The 22,539-nt window shown below is 36.3% G+C and overlaps 1 protein-coding gene across 14 annotated transcripts in view; it reads right to left on the bottom strand.

The window, feature by feature from the left end:
- Positions 1-22,539, bottom strand: part of PTPRD (protein tyrosine phosphatase receptor type D) — a 2,782,277-nt gene that overhangs the window by 2,124,575 nt on the left and 635,163 nt on the right. The window lies entirely within an intron of this gene.

Genomic DNA, 22,539 nt, shown 5'->3' with positions numbered 1-22,539 from the left:
AAACCAAGGTCTTCCTCACTTCAGTGTTAGCTTTAAATATACTATGCAAGGCTGTCTCTTCAAAATAAGAAAAAAAACTGGTAAAATTGTTTGGGATTAATTATTTTAAGAAACTGAAAATTAGTTGAATATCTAGGGTTGGAAAAATTATACATTTTGCCTACAGTGAATAAAAACCAAGCTTTTTATATTTTACTATATAAATTTCATATTTTAAATGTACTTCCCAAAATGAGAATACTCATATTCAATGTGACCTAAATATAACATTAGAACTGAGCAGCAACTCTCTTGAAACTTGAATTTCCTTAGCAAAAGTACTTCCAGGAATCATCTCTAGATTTTCTAATAATGCAATGTATATTTTTCCAGCATGAATTGAAGACACAATTAGACTTTATTCTCAATATATTATCCTTTGGAGTATATATAAATATACATATTTTTTCATTACTATGGCCATAACTACAGCCTACTGTGAAACTCTGGGGGTGGGGATGGGGGAATTGCAAGGAATTTAGGAACAATAAAAGACTAATATTATAATACATGATCATCCCAACTGCCCTGGGACCACTCCAAAATACTCGGTGGAAATTAGCTGCTCTTACCTTCCATTGTAGCTAGGAAAATGTTCATTCAATGATTCCTAACTGAATATATTATTAGGAAATGGCTGCTTAGTGTGGTACCAATTATTATGAGCTATGTATCTTGCTTTAGTATGACTGAAAACAAACAACCAATAACAGAAGCTCTCCTTTACTGCTCAAAAGTTAGAAAAATGTAGATGTTCATGCCATTTGAAAGAATATGAAAAAGTTCAGCAAAGTAAGCCAAGTTGCAATTTGAGGTTTCTAAATTCTATTACCCCTTCATGAGTGAAAAGAATTGATTTCCTAATACTTTCAGTTACTCCTACAAGTATTACAACTAGTACTTCAACAATCCCTAAAGTGTCTTATACTACTAATATTACTACTAATAATAATAAAATGTGAAAGTCATCTTTATATAGTACTTTATATAAGAAAAGGTCTTGCCTCTCAACACTTCTGTAAGAGATGCCATTTATTATGCCCATTTTGCAGATGAGAAAATCACAAGGTAGGTATATCAAAAGATATATGTACAGTACTTTCTAAACTTTAAATGCTATTCAAATGTCTGTTATTATTATCACAGATTTACTATTACATGACCATGGTTAATAAGTGATAGAGCCATACTTAGAACCCAAGTGCTCTAAGTTACAAAAGAATCATTACTCAAGACATAACCAACAATTTATTTAAAAAAAAAGGCATTTTTGAAAAGTTCATTTTTCATAATGGAAAGATTACTTCATTTGGAGTCTTCTGAACCAGGCTGGAATCCTGGCTCAAGATTTTTTTTTTTTTTTGCTAATTGTGTGAAATTTTTTTCTCTCTGTATCAGTTGCCTCATTAAAAAAAAAGTGTGGGAAGGGCAAGACCTCTAATATCCCTTCATGCTCTAAATCCCTATAATTATGGTTCCATAAGGAAAACAGTTTTACAAGTTTCATGAAGAATACATGGTTGCAGGATTAGTCATTGAAAATGCAATAGACCCTGTATCAAAAATGATATTTATATAGGAAGTTACAAAAATTCAAAGTATAGCTTTAATAAGCTTAGTTAAATTATATTCTTACACACTTCTTGTATAAATGGCATTTAAGCTTGCTTAAAACTGTACTAAGACTTTTTTTAGGGGCCCCTGTATAGTGCTTAAAAGTTTTCAATGTGCTTTACATAAATGACCTTATTTATGCCACACATCCCTATGAATTAGATACCACAAATTAACCCATTTTAGAGATAATGAAACTGAAGAAAAGAGAACTAGCAAATGTTGGAGGCAATATATGTATATAAGTCTTCTTGTCTCCAAATCATTAACACTTTTATAGTATGAAATCCAACTCTGTCTTGGGTCAGGATATTCTACACCTTGTTTAGCTAGCTCCTATTTATCTGTTTCGATTATGGCTAGAGTAGAACATCATTAATCCATACTCCATGAACTGGGAATCTGTGACAATTCCAGAAGTTAAGATGTTGTTGATCTTTACTTTGAATTTTTTTTCATAGATAGTGCAAATTAAAAGAATTAGGGAGATATTTAGAATTCTTAATATAAACATTTTCCCCAATACTTTTCAGTGTGTTTAAATAAGTAGAATTCTTCAGTTGATATATCAACTAAAATAATAGCTATTCCTGAAAATACAGTTTGAAAGAATGAACACTATCAGAGTAGTATACATTGTATTTTTAAAAGTATTATATAATTCATTAAAAAAATAAATTCATACTCTCCTTCACCCAATTATTCTAAATAAGACTTACTTAGAAATTCCAAATTGCTAGGCCATGATGAATTTTATCTTTACAATATTTTGGCCATCTGTCCTTTCTGAATCATTTCCCCCTTCATAAGCTGTAATGGGAATGTAAATTTTAAAGATCTTCCTTGCCCCTAGGCTAAAGTGCACCAGGAGCCTGGGGTGGGAGGCTTGTTTTTCAGTAGATACTTTTTGATTGGCCAGTGGGTCCAAAAGTTTGTTACATTCTCTGAGCCAGTAGAAGGCTACATAAGCCCTGATGTGAGGCTTTGTTTTGGGGCTCACTTTGAGAAGTGTTCTGTGATTTGATATGGATTCTGGGAAGCCATTGTCCAGAGCCCCCTGGCTTTGAAAAAACCCAGATGTTGAAACCCAGATGTTGATTTGGTATGGATGTAATGGCTAGACAGTTTGGAAATCTGTCTACTTGATCTGTTTCTGTCTTGATAATTCTGCCTGTATACTTTGAAGTTCAGGGTGTTGACCTTTTTCCCCTGAACAAGGTAAATGATATATGTCTGACTGATTAAAGTAAGCTTGTTAACCCATTTTGAGTTGCTTTCCAGAAGAAAGCAGATCCAAGAACCTGTGCTGGCAGCCACCCTGGGAACACTGGGGTGCTTGCTGGTACATAAGCCTAGTTCAATTTTTTATTAGTGCTAGCTTAGAACCTACTACTGTCTCTAGTCTCTATCACTCTAATTCATCCTCCAAACTACTTCCAGATAAATATTTTTAACTCATATAGTAACTTTGACCAAATCATTTTATAGCCCTACAATCTTTAATGATTTCAAGTTCCTCCAAAATAAATTCCAGACTCCTTAGCAAAGAATTTAAGGACTTACTGTTAAGGTTTTGGAGTTTAGGGGTGCTCAAGACTGCGAAATACTGATTCACGGGGTCCTGCCAAATGAGTTCAACTCAAGCCTTCTCTCAGCCAAAGTAAAGCAAAGTTTATTAAAGACTGGTCATAACATGTAGACTATAAAGGAGCCTAAGTATTTGTGATGCTTGTATATTGGACAAGAGGGCCAGGTTAATCTGACAGAGACTGAGTCTGAGCTACATTGAATCTCAGTGCCTTCATGGAGGCAAGATAGATCTTATATACAGAAATATTTTGGGAGGGATTGAGGGGTGGTCTAGAGGAGGAGTTTGGGGAGAGGCTTCAGGAGGAGTCAATGAGGTCAGACTCCAGTAATGAGTTTGGGGAGGGTCTTCAGAAGGAGTTAATGAGGTCAGACTCCAGTAAATGAGTGCTTAAGGGTGGGATGTTGCTGGAGGCTACCTGGAGCCAACAGACAATGGTGGCCTAGGCCACTTCAAGGGTGTAACAGATTTGGGTATTGAGAGGATCAAGGGTGGGAAAAGATCAAGGGTGGGAAATTGCTGGACAAAGAAGGGCTAAAGGTTTGGGAAGAGCCACAGTGAAAGGCCTATGGCCTTAGGCAAATGCCTCATCAATGGGAAGATTCAATCAGAGTTCAAGGGGGTTTCCAGAGCCTGTACCTCATCATATTAATTATATCTACATTGATTGAGTCACTCAAAAAGCATATTATAAGAACATAGTAAATTTACACACTTTTCAAATAATATTCCTTTAATATAAAATTATCTCTATGAAATTACAATTCGGGGAGTTTTCTGAAAAACAATGTTCCATTTCATATAGCATAATTATAGTCTGTCTTCCTTCTCAAACTTTAAAGAGAGTAGTACAAACATGGAGTCAAAAGAAATCTGTGTTCTAATCTTTTCTGTGGATTCTTAGTAGTTCTGTAGCTATGAGTAAGTCCTTCAACCATTCTAAGCCTCATTTTCCTTATTTGTAAAATGAAAATAATAATTACAGTACATATCTCATAGAGAGTCTGTGAGGATTAAATGAGGTAACATAGAGAAAAGGCTTTGCAAACCCCTGAACGGTACACAAATGCCAGGTATAATTATTTGTGGGTTGAACTTAGAATTTGTCCAATGAAAATACTCTTGTATAAATTTCACAAACATGAGAAACATTATTTTCATAAACATGAGTTTCTACAAACATAACGCTTCACATTTAATAAGCTGATCATGGTACAGCACCTTTGCAGGAATCAATAATACAGGAAAAATAACTATCTTAAATGGAAGAATGCCAAACTGTAATTAGTTATGGATGGTCACCTGATTAAAAAAAAATTACTGTGTGTAAGGTACCAGTAATTAACCTTGAGTATTCACTTTGAAACCAGCTTTCTCATGTATTTGTGAATATAGCTCACTAGCTACTATATTACATGAACTCTTAAGTACAATTAATTCTTTGGCCACACAATAAAGGAGCAGAACAACCAACAAATGGAAAACAGTCGCCATGACTTTTGACCTTTGTGATAGACAACTAAAGGACACATGTATCTAGTTTAAAATAAAGCAGTGGTTTTTGCTGTTGCTGTCATTGTTCTTTCTTCCTTTTTTATTTGCTGAGATTCAAATTAGACAGCAAAATATTCTCTCAACAAAAGTAAGCAAATAGAAATAACTGAAAATCAATTTTCACAAAAGGAAAATAGGTAGTGTAGCTCCAATTCCTGTACACAGAAGACATACATTCAGGATACAACAAAAAATCTATAATGTCTTTATTGCTTTGAAAAACAAATCACCCACTGCTATGAACTATCTCACAAAGACTCAGTTTTACTCACTGGTAAGAGAGTTATTTCAAGGGCAAAACCATAATGCTTTTGAATGTGTGAATCTTCCATTTCAGGAATAAAATGTAATCCAAAAGACCTTAGAAAAAATGTTTTAAATGAAAAGTAATTGATGAAAGTGTCCTTTTTTGTTGTCCTTTTACCCTTATGTGAATAGTTATGGCTATGTGTACTGAAAAAAAAGTACAATAGCAAGAAAATCTGTAAATAAAATTTATTCAAATTTTTTTTTGAGATTTCAAGAACAGTCTGGAGAGATTGACTAGAAGTACACATGAAAACAGATCTCTACCCAGTATTTATCATTTCACAGTTATAAATATGCTTTACAATTTCTAGATGACAGAGGTCAGGATTTAGGGAATGGTATTGAGCCATTATTTTTTATTGAAATCTAAGGTCACACATGACTGTCCTAGGGTTTGTTTTTTGTCTCTTTTTCTAGAACTTTAAATAATCTGGATATTTATTATAAATTATATTATCATATTATACAATATAATTCTATGTAAATATTATTATATTTACAATATTTATTTTCCTATTAAGTTTAGCATATCTCAATTGTGTGCACAAAGAGTTTAATTTAATGGGGTCAAAACCCCATTAAAAATGGAATCATTTGTGGTTGTTGTCCTTCATTCTCAAAGAGGACCAAAATGATATCAATATGCTAGAGTCAAGTTTCAATGTGTCCAATTGTGGCTGACCAGACCAGTATGAGCTCAGAATGCTCTGCCCCAGATGGGGCACAAATAGCCTGTGTGAACAATTGGGATGGATACACTAACTTTGCATATTGTGCATTTCCTTTGAGTTGTTTCCATTCTGCTTTGCTCATAAAGCACAGCACCTTCTCGGATGTGGGCATGCCATGCTAAGCAGTTCTAACCTAGTGCCTCCCACATCACACAATCAATTCCAAAGTTCTTGAGAGAGACTTTGAGAGTGTCCTTGTGTCACTTCTTCTGACCACGATGTGAATGCTTGCTGTCTGTGAGTTCTCCATAAAAGAGTCTCTTTGGCAAGCATACATTTTGCATTTGAACAACATGACCAGCCCATTGAAGTTACACTCTTGGAAGCAGAGTTTGAATGCTTGGTAGTTTAGTTCCAGTAAAAGCCTCAGTGTCTGGTACCTTAGCCTTCCAGGAATCCTTCCAATACTTAGGAAGATTCTGAAGATATTCCTAAGACAATTCAAATGGGGAAGCAATTCAGTTTCCTGGCATGGTGCTGGTAGACTGTCTAGGTTTCACAGGCATAAAGTGAACTGACCAAGCAAGGTGGTGAAGTGGATAGACAGGTGGATTTGGAGTCAGAAAGAGCCAAATTCAAATAATGCCTCAGTGCTTCCCTATCTATTCAGCCCTGAGCAAATCACTGAATCTCTCTCAGTATCAGTTTCCTTAACTATATAATGAAGTTCTTGTTTTTAATGTCCTTTAATACCGTAGCTATTCTAGCTTGAAATGTGTGATACTCTTAACACTGTTAGGTGTGATAGATAGAAATTGTTTTTTGAAGTGGAATAGTCTTCTCCCCATATGGAATATCACAAATGGCCTTTCCTCCTAATTTGCAGTCATTAAGTTTTGAAGCCTAAATATTTTAAGTTCCATTATGCATTATTACACAAAAACACACATGCATACACACAAACACACATTTTCACATGATAGTGTTTGAATGTTGAAGATGCATAGTAATGATCAGAGTCAGGTCTAGAAGTCAAGGAGACATGGGATTATATCCTATCTTTGACACTTCTTACCTGTGTGATTCTGGGGAAGTCACTTAAGCACTATGCCCTCAAGCAACTCTGCAGGATTTATTTCTGAAATCTACAATCAGTTACAGTTTATATCAATAGAAGAAGTTGCCATGCTATTAGTTTCACACACCAATGAAATATGATTAATAGCTGACATTTACATGACAATTTTTTTCAAATGCTTTATTAACTTCTGATTTAGATCATTCATTTCCACCAGTTATTGAGTTACAAATTTTCCCCCCATTTTCTCCCTACCGACTGCCCCAAAATAGCAGTCGCACAGGATATCCCCTCCTCCAATATGCACTCTCCCATATTTTCTCCCATACCCCTTTCAAATTTTCCAGTGGATCTCTATGCTCTAGTGCCTGTATATCTTATTTCCCAATTACATGTAAAACAATATTAATAATAGTATATATATGAATATTTGATTTTAAAACTTTGAATTCCAGATTCATTTCCTTCCTCCCTTGTCACCCACCCTTACTGGAAAGATAAGCAGTTCAGTATAGGTTGTACATGTGTGGCTAATGCAAAACAATGACATAGTTGATATATTGTAAAAGACTGACTATATTTCCCTCCCTCCTATTCCACCTCCCACTTGTTCTATTCTCTGCTTTGATCCCATCCCTTTTCAAAAGTGGGTGCTTCCAACTTCCCTCCCCACCAGCCTGCCCTCCCTTCCATCGTCCCCCCTCTCATCTCCTTCACCTCTACTCTCCTGGAGGGTGAGATATCCAATTTAGTGTGTATTTCATTCCCTCCTCAAGCCAAATTCAATGGAAATAAGGTTGACCCATTCCCTTTTGCCTTCCTATTCTTCCACTCCATTCTAACCATTTTCCCTTGCCTCTTCTATATGATAGTTCACCTCATTCTGTGTCTCCCAAACTCCTCTCATTGTATTCCTCTCTCACCTCTTAATTTCACTTTTCAAGTATCATCCCTTCCTGTTAAATTGGTCCTGTGCCCTCTATCTATGTATATCTGTAAACATATATACACACATTCACATACGTATTCATATGCCCATACACCCTCATGCACACACACACACACACACACACACACACACACACACCCTTCAACTACTGAGAAAAGTTTCATCAATTACAATTATTGTTTTTCCATGTAGAAATGTCAATAGTTCAACTTTGTTAAGTTCCTTATGATTTCTTTTCCCTGTTTACCTTCTCATGCTTTTCTTGCTTCTTGTATCTGAATGTCACATTTTCTATTCAACTCTGGTTTTTTCAGCAAGAATGCTTGAAAGTCCTCTATTCCACTGAATAACCATATTTTTCCCTGAAACATGATACTAAGTTTTGCTGGGTAGGTGACTCTTGGTTTTAATTCCAGCTCCTTTGACCTCTGGAATAACATATTCCAAGCCCTTCAATCGCTCAGTGTAGAAGCTGCCAGATCCTGGGTTATCCTGATTGTGCTTCCACAATATTCAAATTGTTTCTTCTTTGCTGCTTGTAATATTATCTCCTTAATCTGGAAATTTTGGAACCTGGCTATAATATTCCTAGGAGTTTTCTTTTTGGGATCTATTTCAGGAACTGATTTGTGAATTCTTTTGACCTCTATTTTGCCCTCTGGTTCTAAAACATCAGGGCAGTTTTCTTTGAAAACTTCCTGGAGGATGATTTCTAGGTTCTTACTTTGATCATGGCTTTCAGGTAGTCCAATAATTTTTAAATTATCTCTCTTGGATCTATTTTCCAGGTCAGTGGTTTTTCCCATGAGATATTTCACCTTGCCTTCTATTCTTTCATTTGTTTGGATCTGTTTAACAGCATCTTGATTTCTCATAAAGTCATTAGCTTCCATTTGCTCTAATCTAATTCTGAAGCAATCATTCTCCTCATTGAGCTTTTGAGATTCTTTTTCCATATGGCAGATTTGACTGTTTAAGGCATTTTTCTCATCATTGCCTTTTTGAGGCTCTTTTGCCATTTGAGTTAGTCTATTTTTTAACCTGTGATTTTCCTCAGTCAGGCTGTTGACTCTCATTTGGTAATTTTCTTGGATCATTCTCATTTCTCTTCCCAATTTTTCTTCCACTTCTCTTATCTTCTTCTTTAGTTCCTGTATGGCCTGTAACCAGCTTGTATTTTCCTTTGGAGCTTTTGGTGCAGGAATTCTGACTTTACTTTCTTCCTCCTGTTCCATGCTTTGTTCTTTTTGTCCACAAAATAGGAGTCTAATGTTGGAATATTCCATCTCCTTTGTTTCCTTTGCCTGGTCATGTTGCCCCTCAGTCACTTGACCCCTGGGCTTCTTGCCACAGTAAGATTCTGCCACCAGACAGGGGAGCTTTCTTCCCAAATGCTAGGGTTTTCTCAGCTGCAGGAGGTATTAGATGGGTGCCCTCTCTGAGGTCTCCACACACTCTGGCAAGCTGAACACACACCCCAGGACCTCCACCTTAGACTACAATCCAGATCCAGGAAGGTTAAAGCAAGAGCGATTACCCCTCAGACTGGTGCTTGGTCCTCCTACACTCTGCAGGCCAGGAGCTGAAGCTGCCACATGGTGCTGGCTGCCTGTGACAGCATCTCAGTGGCTTCTCACCCTGGAGGCAAAAGCCACACACTCCCACTTACTGGGTCCCAGAGTCCAGACCACACTGACCTCTCACTTTGTCCTTCACATCTATATGTTGATAAATCTGGAAACGGCCACAGCTGCTGCTGATATGGAGTCCCTCTGGCCAGCGGCTGGTCAGGCCCACCCTGGGATTAAAGCCTTGTTGTGGGGCTGGGCTCAGCTCCCAGAGTGCACTATGCTGGCTGATTCCTGCTGGCCTACCTGGCTGTCCTCAGCTGGAGTTAGCTTCTGTGTGTCATTTTGTGGGTTCTGCAGCTCCAAAGTTTGAGTCCCCTTTTTACATGGATTGGGGAAGGTGGAAGCCTGAGCAGCGGGGAGATCCTGCTTCTACTCCGCCATCTTGACTCTGCCCCTCTACATGACAATTTAAGATTTACAAACATCTATATATTTAAGGGTAGTAAAGGAATCAGGTCATCTCCCCCCCCAAAAACAACAACAACAACAACAACAATAACAACAACAACAACAACAAACCTTGAAGTAAAGAGTAAGATGTTTTGATACTTTAAGGAGTTGAGAACAAGTCTCAATCTGCCACTCAATCAATTACTTTAGATTAAGTATGTGACCTTGGGATAACTGGAGTGAGAGAGGAAAAGTGTTCAAATTAGATGAGGAAATCAAATCATGCCATGTGGGTCTTATCTAAATATATAGGTGACAAATTCAGAAGCCAGATTTTTGAAGCATGGGGAAAAGTTTCAAATTCTAATAAGATTTAAATGGGAACATAACATCCTAGTTAAACCACCTAAGTAAGAACAAGTCATTTGGGAGCTAGGAAGAGGAGGATAGTGTACCTTTGACTTTTGTCTCACCATCTCAGACACTTTTGTTAGAAAAGGAAGTAGTGAACTTTCAAGGGTCTGGTAGGTCTTGGACTTTTGTCTTCTGAAATGTTTGCACATCGTTCCCTGGAACCGCAACTACTGGTATCAATGTAAGCATTTGGAGATAAGGATAGACAAGATGCAGATTCAGCAGTCTACCAAGGACACAGCAAAGAATCTACACTCTGCCCAAGAGTAGCTTCTTGAATGCCTCACAAAGGGGAGAGGAACATTATTTTTTTTCTTTTTGGATGGGGGAAGGCAGGGCAATTTGGGGTTAAGTGATTTGCCCATGGTCACATAGCTAGTAAGTTTTAAGTGTCTGAGGCCAAATTTGAACTCATTCCTCCTGACTCCAGGGTCAGTGCCCTATTCACTGCACCACCTAGCCATCCAGAACAGGAATGCTTCTAATAGCTAGAAGATAGAAGGTATCCCTTTGCCACCCACACGGCAAAGCCTGAGACTGAGTACACTTTCCACTAGATTCAATATGTACTTATGAGAGAATGTATCACACAATTTTGTGGGGAGCTTTTGTACCAGATATTGTAAACTGTACCACTTAGTAAATTTTCCTTCCTAAAAGCTATTTAATGCTACTTGACCAAACTTATAAATAATGGCAGGAAGCATAATGGTAGTGGCTAGAGAGTCATAATATTAGAACAATGCTCTCTAATTTTTCCAGGAAATCCCTAAGGCTATAAAGGATGTAGTAAGCAACCATACTCTAAGAAGACAGCCTACCAGTGTGAGTGTAAATTAAGATAGTCAGTCAATAAATATTTCTTAAATACCTACTATGTGTCCATTCCTCCATATACCAAAAAGATATGGAATATACATTCATGGATACATACATACATATGAGTTAGAAGGATAGGTTTTATTTCAGTGAGCTTCTTTTAGTTTTAAATTTCCCTCTCATTACTACTGTGAATGTCTTTTATCTTTTCTTCTCTCATAAACATTTTTCTTCCTTGATACCTGATATACCAAGAATTTGTAGACAGTTAAATACAGCTCTTGAAAGGGCTATTATGTCAACTTTAAAGTGAAATTACCTACATCTCATAGATTGACTAGATTTTAAGAGAGATAAGAATAGGGTCCTTAACATATAAATGTGTCATGATTTTTCCAAATAGCATAGGCACTTCATGATCAAGCACTGCAAATCAACCAACCATGTGCCTTACTTTCATTTAACCATTTCTTTTACACATCTTGGAATAATCCCAATCATATTAAAAAACAAAAATAAACTAAAATCCTTAGAAAAAAATGTTTGACTCCTTTCTTTCTAAGACAGGCCAGGGTATATATCCACAAAACCCTGTCATTGCATTTCCAATTTATGACATTAGTCACTCCTGTCACATTAAAAGACAGACCATATCTACAATCATATTTGCTTTATGTAAAACAAGAGGTGGCATAGCTTGATTTCTCAACAGGAACTACAGCAAGAAATTAAAATAATAGCTCTTATGGAAGCAGACTGCTGGGATGACAGTAAGGTAATTTCCAAGGCCTGAGAATTTCAAAAATGTTTTGACAACCATCAGTGAAAAGCTTTCCTCCCTGTTTTACTCTTGTACTGAGTGCCAGGCTTTTGTGCATTTGTAATCATGGACTTCTTCAAATGCAAGGGAATTAGCATGACTGATTTGTTTTGCATTGCAGTACAAAGGTACTCCACATTTTAGAGGATCCTGTTCATAGGTTCAAAATTAACAACACCAAGGACCATTCCAACAAAGTGCACCTCGAGCAAAATGATCCTATAAAATTCTAAAGAAAACTGGATGGTGTTATATAATCTACCCAGAAGCACCACCAACAGGTCCCTCTCTAGGCAAGTCCAACCCCAGGATATCTAACTCCTGAGGAGCTTTTAGTTACTAAAGATGTGTTTTTTTATGTTCATACAATGAGTGTTATCTTGAAAACATCTCAGTTAGTGGACAGAAGGATCCCTTTAAAAAAGCTGAATTATAAAGAATTACTGAAATATAAAAGAGTTAGCAGGTGTCCTGTATATATGAGCTAATTCCATAACTCCTTGGCTTGCCTTACTCTTCAGGCAGGTCTGCAGACACCCATAATTGTCTAGCATCTTAGTGTAGAAGTAGGAAATAAATTACTTATATTGAGCCCTGATACCACATCCTGGGTCTGAAAAGTCAAAATCAGGCAGGCATATTAATCTTACCAATACAAGCTCTGATCCCAATTCCCTTCTCCCCATCCCTTATCCTCCACCCTACACATCCTTGTCCGCAAACAGATGCTACATTTCATTATACAAATCTAGCAATATGCTCTTTTTAAAAAGTAGTGAACAGATAATCATCTTACATGAGTAACAGATTATGAATACTGAGCCTATTTTATAGTTTACTGATCTATTCAAATGAAACTTAAAATTTTTAAATACTAACATTTTAGTTTCTTTTGTTCTCATTGTTAGATCTTTCTTATACATAATTGGTTTCTATGCTAAATATTATGCAACTAGAGTGTGCAGGAGATTAGACTACTGGATTTAGAGATAGCATGTATAAAGCCCTTGAGAAATTTTAATTTATTACATAAAAGCTTGTTGTTTTTCAGTCCTATCTGAATCTTCATGATCCCAGAGACCATATTGTCCATGGGGTTTTCTTGGAAGATACTGGAGTTGTTTGCCATTTCCTTCTCCAGTGGATTGAGGCAAACATAGGTTAAGTGACCTGCCCAGAGCCAAATAGCTGGTAAGTGTCAGAGGATGGATTTGAACTCAGATCTTCTTGACTCCAGGCCCATCACTCTATCCCCTGAGTCATCTAGCTGACTCGCATAAAAGGTAAAGGCGATGTAATGGGAACACTACTGGTCTTTTAGATAAAAGGCCAAAGTTGAAGTGTTTCCTTCTGTTTTTGTTTGCTCCTCTTTGCTTTCTACCTCTGTGACCCTAGGCAAGTCACTTAACCTCAATATCCTCATCTGGAAAATGGGAATTTTATAGGTATAGAGTTTCTCTACTTCATGGAACTGTTAGGAAAATGTGTGTGTAGGAATATATAGATATAGATATACACACACACAAACAAATATATATATATACATATATATGTATATATAATAGACATAGAGAGATATACATATACAAATACATATGTAGCTATATGTATATTTATTGATATCTATATCTATAGAAATCTCAAAGCAATAAAATAATGGATAGTATTTATTATAAGAAAAAGAAAAAATACTGACACTAGATGGTGTAGCAATTGCCTATACTTGAGATAAGAACACATGTAAAAGGCATCAATGTGTGTGTATGATCACTGCCTAAAAGCCTGCAGTGACCCATTTAAAAATTCATAGAAGAATACCAAGGAGGAATACAGCACTAGTAAATCCATCCCTGTAACCAAATTCTTGCAATGCCTTCAGTTTCCCAGTCTGGAAAATGGGAAGGATGATAACAGTTTCCTCTTAAAGTCAGTCAGGCAACCATTTTTTTATTATTCACTATGTGGCAAGTACTCTTCTACACACTAGGGATGCAAGGAAATGTACAAAAACAACAAATATCTTAAAAGCTTTTCTTGTGACTTTGGTGAGTTAATCCATGCAAATATTGCTGCTTTCTTAACTCCCAAGATGAGCATTATGTCATCTACCCTGAAAAATTTCCCAAGGCTAATATCTCATTTGATGCTGAAAGTGACTTTATGAGATTGGCACTACACATATTGCCTTATTTTAAAATGAAAGGATTTGAGCTACAGAGAGCTTTAAGTGACTCTCTTGATGTCACAACCTAGTTAGAAGCAGAGTTCAGATTTTGTACAAGATTTTTTCATTCCAAACCCAGTATTCTTTCCATTGTCTTATATCTGACTTAATGTGGTGAAAACTTTACTATTTATTGCAAGAAATGTTGGGATGAAAAGAAAGGTTAAATCAGTAAATTACATTAAAGTTAAAAGACAACCATTTCAAAAATTTTGTTTCCCCTTCTCTTTCAAGTCATTTTAGAAATTAGCAAAAATAATAAAGATGACAAATATTTATTAAGCCCTAACTGTATGCCTAGACCTGGTCTAGGTATGGGATCAGATGAAATGCTTAGATAAGGATTGTTACCTATTTTCATAGAATTTGGATTTTAGTAGGGTTATAAAATATATACTCAGATTCCCATAATACCTATAGGCAGTTAGGTGGCACAGTGGCAAGAGTACTGGATTTGGAGTCAGGAAGACCTGAGTTCAATGCAACATCGGACATTTACTAGCTGTGTGACCCTAGGCAAGTTGCTTAACCTCTCTCAGGCTCAATTTCCTCATCTATAAAATGAGAATAATAATAGCATGGTTGTTATGAGGATCAAATGAGATAACATGTATAGTGTTTTGTAAACCATAAAGCACTACATAAATATAAATAATATATAACATTATGATTATGATTATATTATTCACATACGGTATAAGTGCACTAGAGAGATGCAAAAGAAAAGTGTCAAGGTCATTATGGGCAAGAGAAATCAGAGATGTTTTCTTGGAGGTGACAGTGATTGATTGAGCTCTAAACAATGAATAATAATTGAAGAGAAGAAAATGCATATTAACCATAAGCAACAGTAGCACCAAATCTATGGAGACATAAGAGTACATAAACTGTTCAAGGCTAGAGAATAATTCAGAAGACTTTGGGTGGAGTATGGTGTATCTGTGCTGTTGTTGATCAGTCTTTTCAATTGTGTGCAACTCCTCATGACCCCATTTGTGGTTTTCTTGACAAAGATACTGGAGGAATTTGCCATTTCCTTCTCCAGCTCATTTCATGAATGAGGAAACTGAGGATGACTTGCCCAGAGTTGCAGAACTAGGAAGTTTCTGAGGTCTGATTTGAACTCAGGAAGATGAGTGTTTCTGGCCCCAGACCCAGTAATATATCCACTGTACCACTTAGCTCTCCTGTATCTATGTAGGGGAGGGCAAAATGAAGAATGTTTGCAAATAGAGGGTCATACCATATTGTGGAGAACTTCAAATGTCAGGCAAAACATCATCATCATTGGTTCTTCGTGGCTAGTCATTTCACTGATCACAATTATTTACTATTATTATTATTACTTTCAAAATTTTACGGCCATCGACTTTGTATAAATTAATTTCCTGGCCCTGCTCATCTCATTGTTCTTCATCACTTTATATGTCTTCAAAATCATTCATTTTTCATAATATTGGTAAAGCATAAATTTGATCTTCTGGTTCTTCCAGAAGAATAAATAAATAAATTCTGCAACAGTTTATACAAGTCTTTCCATGGTTCTGTAACATCACCTTGTATTTCATTTCATATAGCAGAATACTATTCTATCACATTCATATATAATTTGGTCAGCCACTGCCCATGTCAGGCATCTCCTTGATGTCCAAGGTGTTTTTTTTTTAATTGACCAGTAGAAGGAGCTTAAGCTTCATTCAAAAGGAGGGAGATTATAATACATTTGAAGCAGACTGAAAGCACTATATGAAGATTAGCCTGGCAGCTAAAGGATGGATTGGACAAAGGAGAGATTGGAGTTAGGAAGCCTATGTGCCTATCACAGTATTCCAGGAATGTGTTAATGAAAACCCATATTTTTCTTTTGGTGACAATATAAATATAGAAGAGTGTATGGATGCAAGACATATTGTAGAGTAATAATTTAAAAGTTTTAACAACATTGTAAGAGGTGTGTGTGGGGGGCGGGTTGGAAGAGTCTGGGGCTAGATTAAGAGGAGTACAGTTTCTATGAATTAGAAAGTGATACTCCTATACCCCTTCTGTACTCTAGCCTGGTCAGATTACACATAGAGTATAGAGTTCAGTTCCTAGTGTCACAGTTTAGGAAGGCCATTGATAAGCAATACAGTGTCTGGAGAAAGACAATCAGAATGACAAGGGCCTTGAGTCTATGCCATCTGAGGATCATTTGAAGTTCAGTATGTTTAGTCTAGAGAAAAGAAGACTCAGAAGGATATAATGATTCCATGATCTCATAGAACTGCCTTATTTCACAAAAGGAGAAATGTGAAAGTCAAGATTAAGTCCTGTGTCCAGATTCATATAGCTCATAAATGGCAGGGCTGACAGTGAAAACTTGGTCTCTGGAGTAATAGTATACTTCTCTTTCTGCTAAGTCATGATGCTTCTTCATAATTTTTGTTGCTATTCGGTTGTCAGTTGTGTGTCACTCTTCATGATGCCATTTAGGGTTTTGTTGGCAAAGATCCTGGAGTGGTTTGCCATTTCCTTCTCTAGCTCATTTTATAGATGAGAAAACTAAGACAAATAGGATTAAGTGACTTCCTTGCCCAGGGTAACAGCTAGTAAGTTTCTGAAGTTGGATTTACACTCTGGTCCTCCGGACTCTAGGGCTAGCACTATATCAATTTTGCCACTTGGGTGCTCCAAACAACAATCAATTATTGATTCATACAATGAAAAAATTATGCTTTACATGCCTATCCTAGGCTCTCTTCTCTTCTCTTTCTGTATTCATTCATCTGGTTATTTCATTCATTCTCGTGATTTCAATTATTATCACTACTAAAATGACTCTCAAATCCAGCCCAAATTTTCCTGTCACCTGCAACCCTACTAGACTCTTCAACAAATTCAACTCAGGCCTCATCTTTCTTGATACTAGGCCTCCATAGGATTTCCCAATCATGTCTAGTCATGCTGTCTCTATCTAATTCCATTCAGAATATCATCTTCACTCTGTTCATAAAAGAAAATTTTACTTTCCTGTTAGAATTATCCAGGGCTTTAAAAGGCATGTGTTGACTATATTTTGCTTTCCTCAACACCTCTGGCATATATGACTCTTGACATGACCTCCTTCATTTTCCAACTTCTTTTTATTTTTAATTTGTTAAATTTTCTCATTGTTTGTAAGTCTCTCCCCTTTCTAATCTCTACATTTTTAGTCTTCCTGGAGTACAAGCCTGACTATGTCGCCAAACTTTCAATAGCACATCATTTCTTTGAGTACATAAAAAATTCTATGGTCTTTTTTTTGAGGCCCTCCGCAATATGATTTCCACATAAATTTTCAGTTTATTTCATATTTTTCTCTTTTACCCACTGAACATTAGGCATTAGACAGATTATGAGCTGCTCCCAAACACAAAAATTACTCTTTCATCATGTATTTACATCAACACTCCTTCATACCTGGCATACATAATGTACTCATCATTATTTCAAAGAATCATTAATTTTCTTTCTAGGACTGGCTCAGATGCTACCTCTTCTGTGAAGGGTAGGGACTGTTTTCATGTCAATTTTTATATCATCATTTCCTATAATAGCCATGGTGCTTTGCACCTAGTAGATGTTTGCTTAATAAATGTGTTAAATTTGATACTTACAAATATAGAGTAAAATGTATAATATGCATATTTTTGGGTAGACATAATTTAAATACATCTTTTCCCTTTCTGAATTTACATGTTTATTCTTTTTCACTTCATGAAAACCATGACCATCTATTTTTCTTCCTAGTATTTTTTTTTTAGCAAAGCTCATTATTTTCTGAAATCCACACTGAATCAAGCTATTTCATCTGAAAATTTGCTATAGATCCTTCAATATATTCTGCAGCCTGGGGTATTGAATTTGATGAAACATTCCTCGTGAGTGGAAAACAAAAAACAACTGTAAACAAAAATCAGCTTCAGAAAGCTTTGGATTATTACTCAGAGGGAGTTGATATAAAAAGCCCATGAAGTTTCATGTTAATAAATAACCTAGAAACATTGTCAACATTATTATTTCCTTTATTAATCTTGGATTGCCAAAAGCTTCTGAGAAGTAACCTTTCATGGTTGATTTGTGTAGTATTCTTACCAATAATGATTATTATGATCATGATCATGATGGTCAATTCCCAGGGTATCTGGCCACTAGACAGAGATTCTAAGAGTGTAAGGGTATCTGTTCCCTTCTTTTACTATTAAAAGTGCTAAATTCAGTTTCTTACTCCACAGGTAACCAAGGAAATCTTTGGTTTGGTTCAGGTCCAGATCCTTTGACTTTCAAAGCAAAATATGCAAGTGGTTATCTTTCCCAGATAAAAGGATCATAATAAATAAAACTTTCTTCCTTACAAGCAATAGGCAGATAGCTATCTAGTGCCATATTTGCAAAAGAAAGGGATTGTCCAAATTCCAGGTATTATCAAGTACACCTGCAAATCATGAGAGGCAGCATGATATCTTAGATAGAGAACTAATTATAGAATTGGGGAGACTTGGGAATTAAGTCCTCTCTCTGATTCAGACCAGTTATGTGATGCTGGGCAAGTAATTTGATTTCTCAGGTTTCAGGAAATTCTGGAAGACTAAAAATTATAAGCCACTACATTAGTGACAGCTCAGTGGTATGGTGGATAGAGTATTTGGGTCTAGGGTCAGAAAGACTCATTTTCCTGAGTTCAAATCTGACTTCAGACACTTAAACAAGCTATGTGATCCTGGGTACATCACTTAGTCCTCTTTGCCTCAGTTTCTTCATCTGGAAAATAAGCTGAAGAAGGAAATACCAAACCACTCTAGTACCTTTGCAAAGAAAACACCCAAAGGGGTCACAAAGACTTGGATGGAAGTGAAAAATAACAAATGTTTCATTGACCAGAATATTAGATATTTGAAGACAGTGATTCTTGATGGGCAGTTAAGTGGCAGAGTAGATAGAGTAATGAGTTTGGAAACAAGAAGATTCATCTCCATGAGTTTGAATTCCAGACTCAGACATTTACTAGCTGGGCTACCCTGAGCAAGTTACTTAACCTTGTTTGCCTCAGTTCCTCATCTATAAAATGAGCCAGAGAAGGAATGGCAAACCACTCCAGGCTCTTCATCAAGAAAACCCAAATGGGTCCATAAAGATTCAGATAGCACTGAACAACAGCCCATCAGGGGAGGGAGTTTTCACACTAAGAATCCCTTAAACCAAAGAAATCATAGTTTTAGATTAAAAAAAATTGAGAGATGGATTTTGGATGACCATGAATGCCAAAATCAGGAGTTCATACACTATTTAGTACTAAGGGAGTCATTGTTTTTGTTTTATTGTTGAGTTGGAGCAACATGATCCAATTAGTGTGTTAAGAGTTTGATTTGAAAGATGAACTGAAGGGACAATTACTGGTGATAGTCTTTAACAGTAAATACTGAACCAGGGTTATAACAGTAAAAATATAAAATGAAAGTGACAGAAAAAAGAGAGGTTTGAAAAAAATACTTATCAGGATTTGGTAGCTATTAGGTATGTTGCTGAGGGAATATAGGTGGTCACTTGAATTTGAATCTAGGTGGCTGAGAGAATAGTGCTGTCAGTAGGAGTAGAGTATATAGGAAGAGATTTTTGTTTAAGAGGAAACATTCTGGATATTTGGAGGGTGAAATGATGGAAGCCAATGTTGAAAATAGTTAGAGGAAGGTTTGGAAACTGAGGGAGAAGAAGGGCAGGAGGAAGAAATATGGGAGACATTCTTAGAGAGGCAGAACTGAGGAAGGACATGGAGTCCCAGAATCAAATTCATATAAAGAGAAAAGCAAAAAGGATTTAGGATTGAACTTTGGGAAATATCCAAATTTAAGTCATAAAATGAGAGTCAACAAAAGAGAGAGAAGTCAGAGCAAGGAGTGAGTGATATCTCATTCATTAAATCATTGCTGCCTTTTGAAAATATTTATTTATTTTTTGGATGATAAAAAAAATTGGTCGAACTTTTGCATGGAATCTTTTTTTTTTAAAGCAAGTTAAATCACATGAGAAATTCTAACATGTTTTAGGCTTATTTTATTTTAAAATATCTTATCAGTATAAAATTTTCCAAAAAGGCATTGGAGAAATATACAATTGAACTTAGAATATTTGTCGAAAGAGTTGAACCAGCATTTCTTTTTTTTTCTTTATTTTTTTGGAAGGGGGGAAGGTAGGGCAATTGGGGTTACATGACTTGCCTGAGGTCACATGGCTAATTTTGCTGGATTTGAACTCAGGTCCTCCTGACTCCAGGGCCGGAGCTCTATTCACTGAACCACCTAGCTGCCCCTAAACCAGTATTTCTAAAACTAATATTGACCTAAAACATTCTTGAACTTATGATGACAATACTATAAATTTTAGGCCTGGGTTAACTGACTATTTTGTATTTGGAGAAATAGAGTATTGGTGACCAAGGAACCTTGTGTTTATGAAGGAAAAACAGGGTATTTCTGATGTTAGACAGAAAGAGAAAATTTTGGGAATATGCTAAGTAGACGGTCCCTGACTATCATAAGAAATGTTTAATCATATTCAATAACTCAGGCTGCAGAATATATTGAAGGATCTATAGCAAATGTTCATTTCTTTCTATGGTAGGCTAATCCTTAAAAATTGCAATAGTATTGTATGTAGGAAATGTGGCTAGGACCCTGGCAAGGAGTGGAAGGGACTGCCATGGAATGAATCCATTTTCTTGGGGGTCTCTCCATTTGTTCACTAGCTATTGGTAAATAGGCAATCAGGAAAAAAGGAAGAATAGGGGGAGAATGGAGAAAGGCAGCTGAGTTGTGACAGATCTCATAAACAGTATACGAATAATCTCACGCTCCATGGTCTATCACAAATAGTAATGAAAGTGTGGTTTGCAGGAGGGGGAACTAAGATTATCTTGGAAAGCAAGGTAAGACAGAGAAAAGAGCAGGTCCTGGAGGCAGGAAGACTTGAATTTTAATTCAGCCTCAAACCCTTGCTGTATGACCCTTGACAAGTCACTTAACCTCTGTTTCCTTCATTTTATTCATCTGTAAAATGGGGATAATAATAGAATTTACCTTCCAGGGAATCTATGAAGATCAAATTAGATAATTACTGTAAAGTGCTCGGCTGGCTTGTAGATAGTAAGCAAAATGCAAATGGTAGCTATTATTACTGTTAGTTATTATTATTATCTCACAGCATAAAGAGGATTGAATGTGAAATTAGAAGAGCAAGGTTCTGATCCTGGCTCTACTATGTCTGTAATGTTGATCAAGTTGTTTTACCTCTCTTGAGATCAAATATGAAACCTTCAGTTTGGTGTCCTTCATAATCTTTCCTTTCCCAACTATCCAATCTTCTTATGACTTACATTGCTCCATCCTAATATTCTGTGATGCAGTGACTCTGTCCTCCTTGCTGTTCCTCCAACAAGACACTCTATCTCCTTGCTCTGAGCATTTTCACTGGCTTCCCCAATGCCTGGAATGATTTCTCCCCTCATATACCCCTCCTGGATTTCCCTTCTAAAATCCTATCTTTTTGAGGAAGTTTTTCCTGATCTCTCTTAATTCTTCCTCCCTTCTACTGATTATATTCAACTTATTATGTATATAGCTTGTTTTTACATAAATGTTTGCATGTTGTCTTATCCATTATACTGTGAACTTCATGAGAGCAAGGAGTGTCTCTTAATTTTCTTTTTATCACCATAGTGTAGCACAATGACTGGCACACACTGTGAGTTTAATACATGTTTATTGACTGATTAACTCAGCGCCCTCTTCAGTAAAATGAGTGGACAAGATCATGTACACCAGTGCTATCAAAGTCTAATAGCAGCATATTGATTTAGAAAACCACAATTAGCATTATTTATGTTGTATTTTTATTTTATTAAAGGTTTCTCAATTATACTTTAATATAGTTCTAGCAATACTCAGGAGTTCTATAAGTTTTAGGGGAGCTGCAAGTTTGACAAATATGTTAATTTCTAAGATCCTTTCTAGCCCTAAACCCTAGGAACTCTCACAGTCCCTGCACGTTCCATCTATCTGATGAATGAGCATTGCCTACAGTCTCTCTCTCTCTCTCCCTCTCTCTCTCTCTCTCTCTCTCTCTCTCTCTCTCTCATTAATGTGATCTTCACTGATTATTAGTTTCCATTGTCCCAACGACAGAGCCACACTTTGAGACAGACTCTCATAGGCTTTAGGGATTCCTTCTCCCATGGTATCTCTCTCCTCTTTTTTCTTCAATCAAGCTGCTTCATATTTGCACCCTGGAAAGAGTAGTTTCAATTGAATGATAAGGTGTACAGCCATATTCCACCAGGATAAGAGGAGAATGAGAAGAGGAATCAAGGCACTATCTATGGTTTGATAGAAAGTATGGTAAGATCTATGTTTTGGTTTTTTTTTTTTT

Source organism: Petaurus breviceps, unplaced genomic scaffold (assembly GCF_028583685.1).
Source record: "Petaurus breviceps papuanus isolate PSGF00001 unplaced genomic scaffold, PetGlider_PUasm1.0 187, whole genome shotgun sequence".
NCBI classification, from domain to species: domain Eukaryota; kingdom Metazoa; phylum Chordata; class Mammalia; order Diprotodontia; family Petauridae; genus Petaurus; species Petaurus breviceps.
Note: the sequence above shows the minus strand (reverse complement) of the source record. Positions and strands in the feature narration are given on the sequence as shown.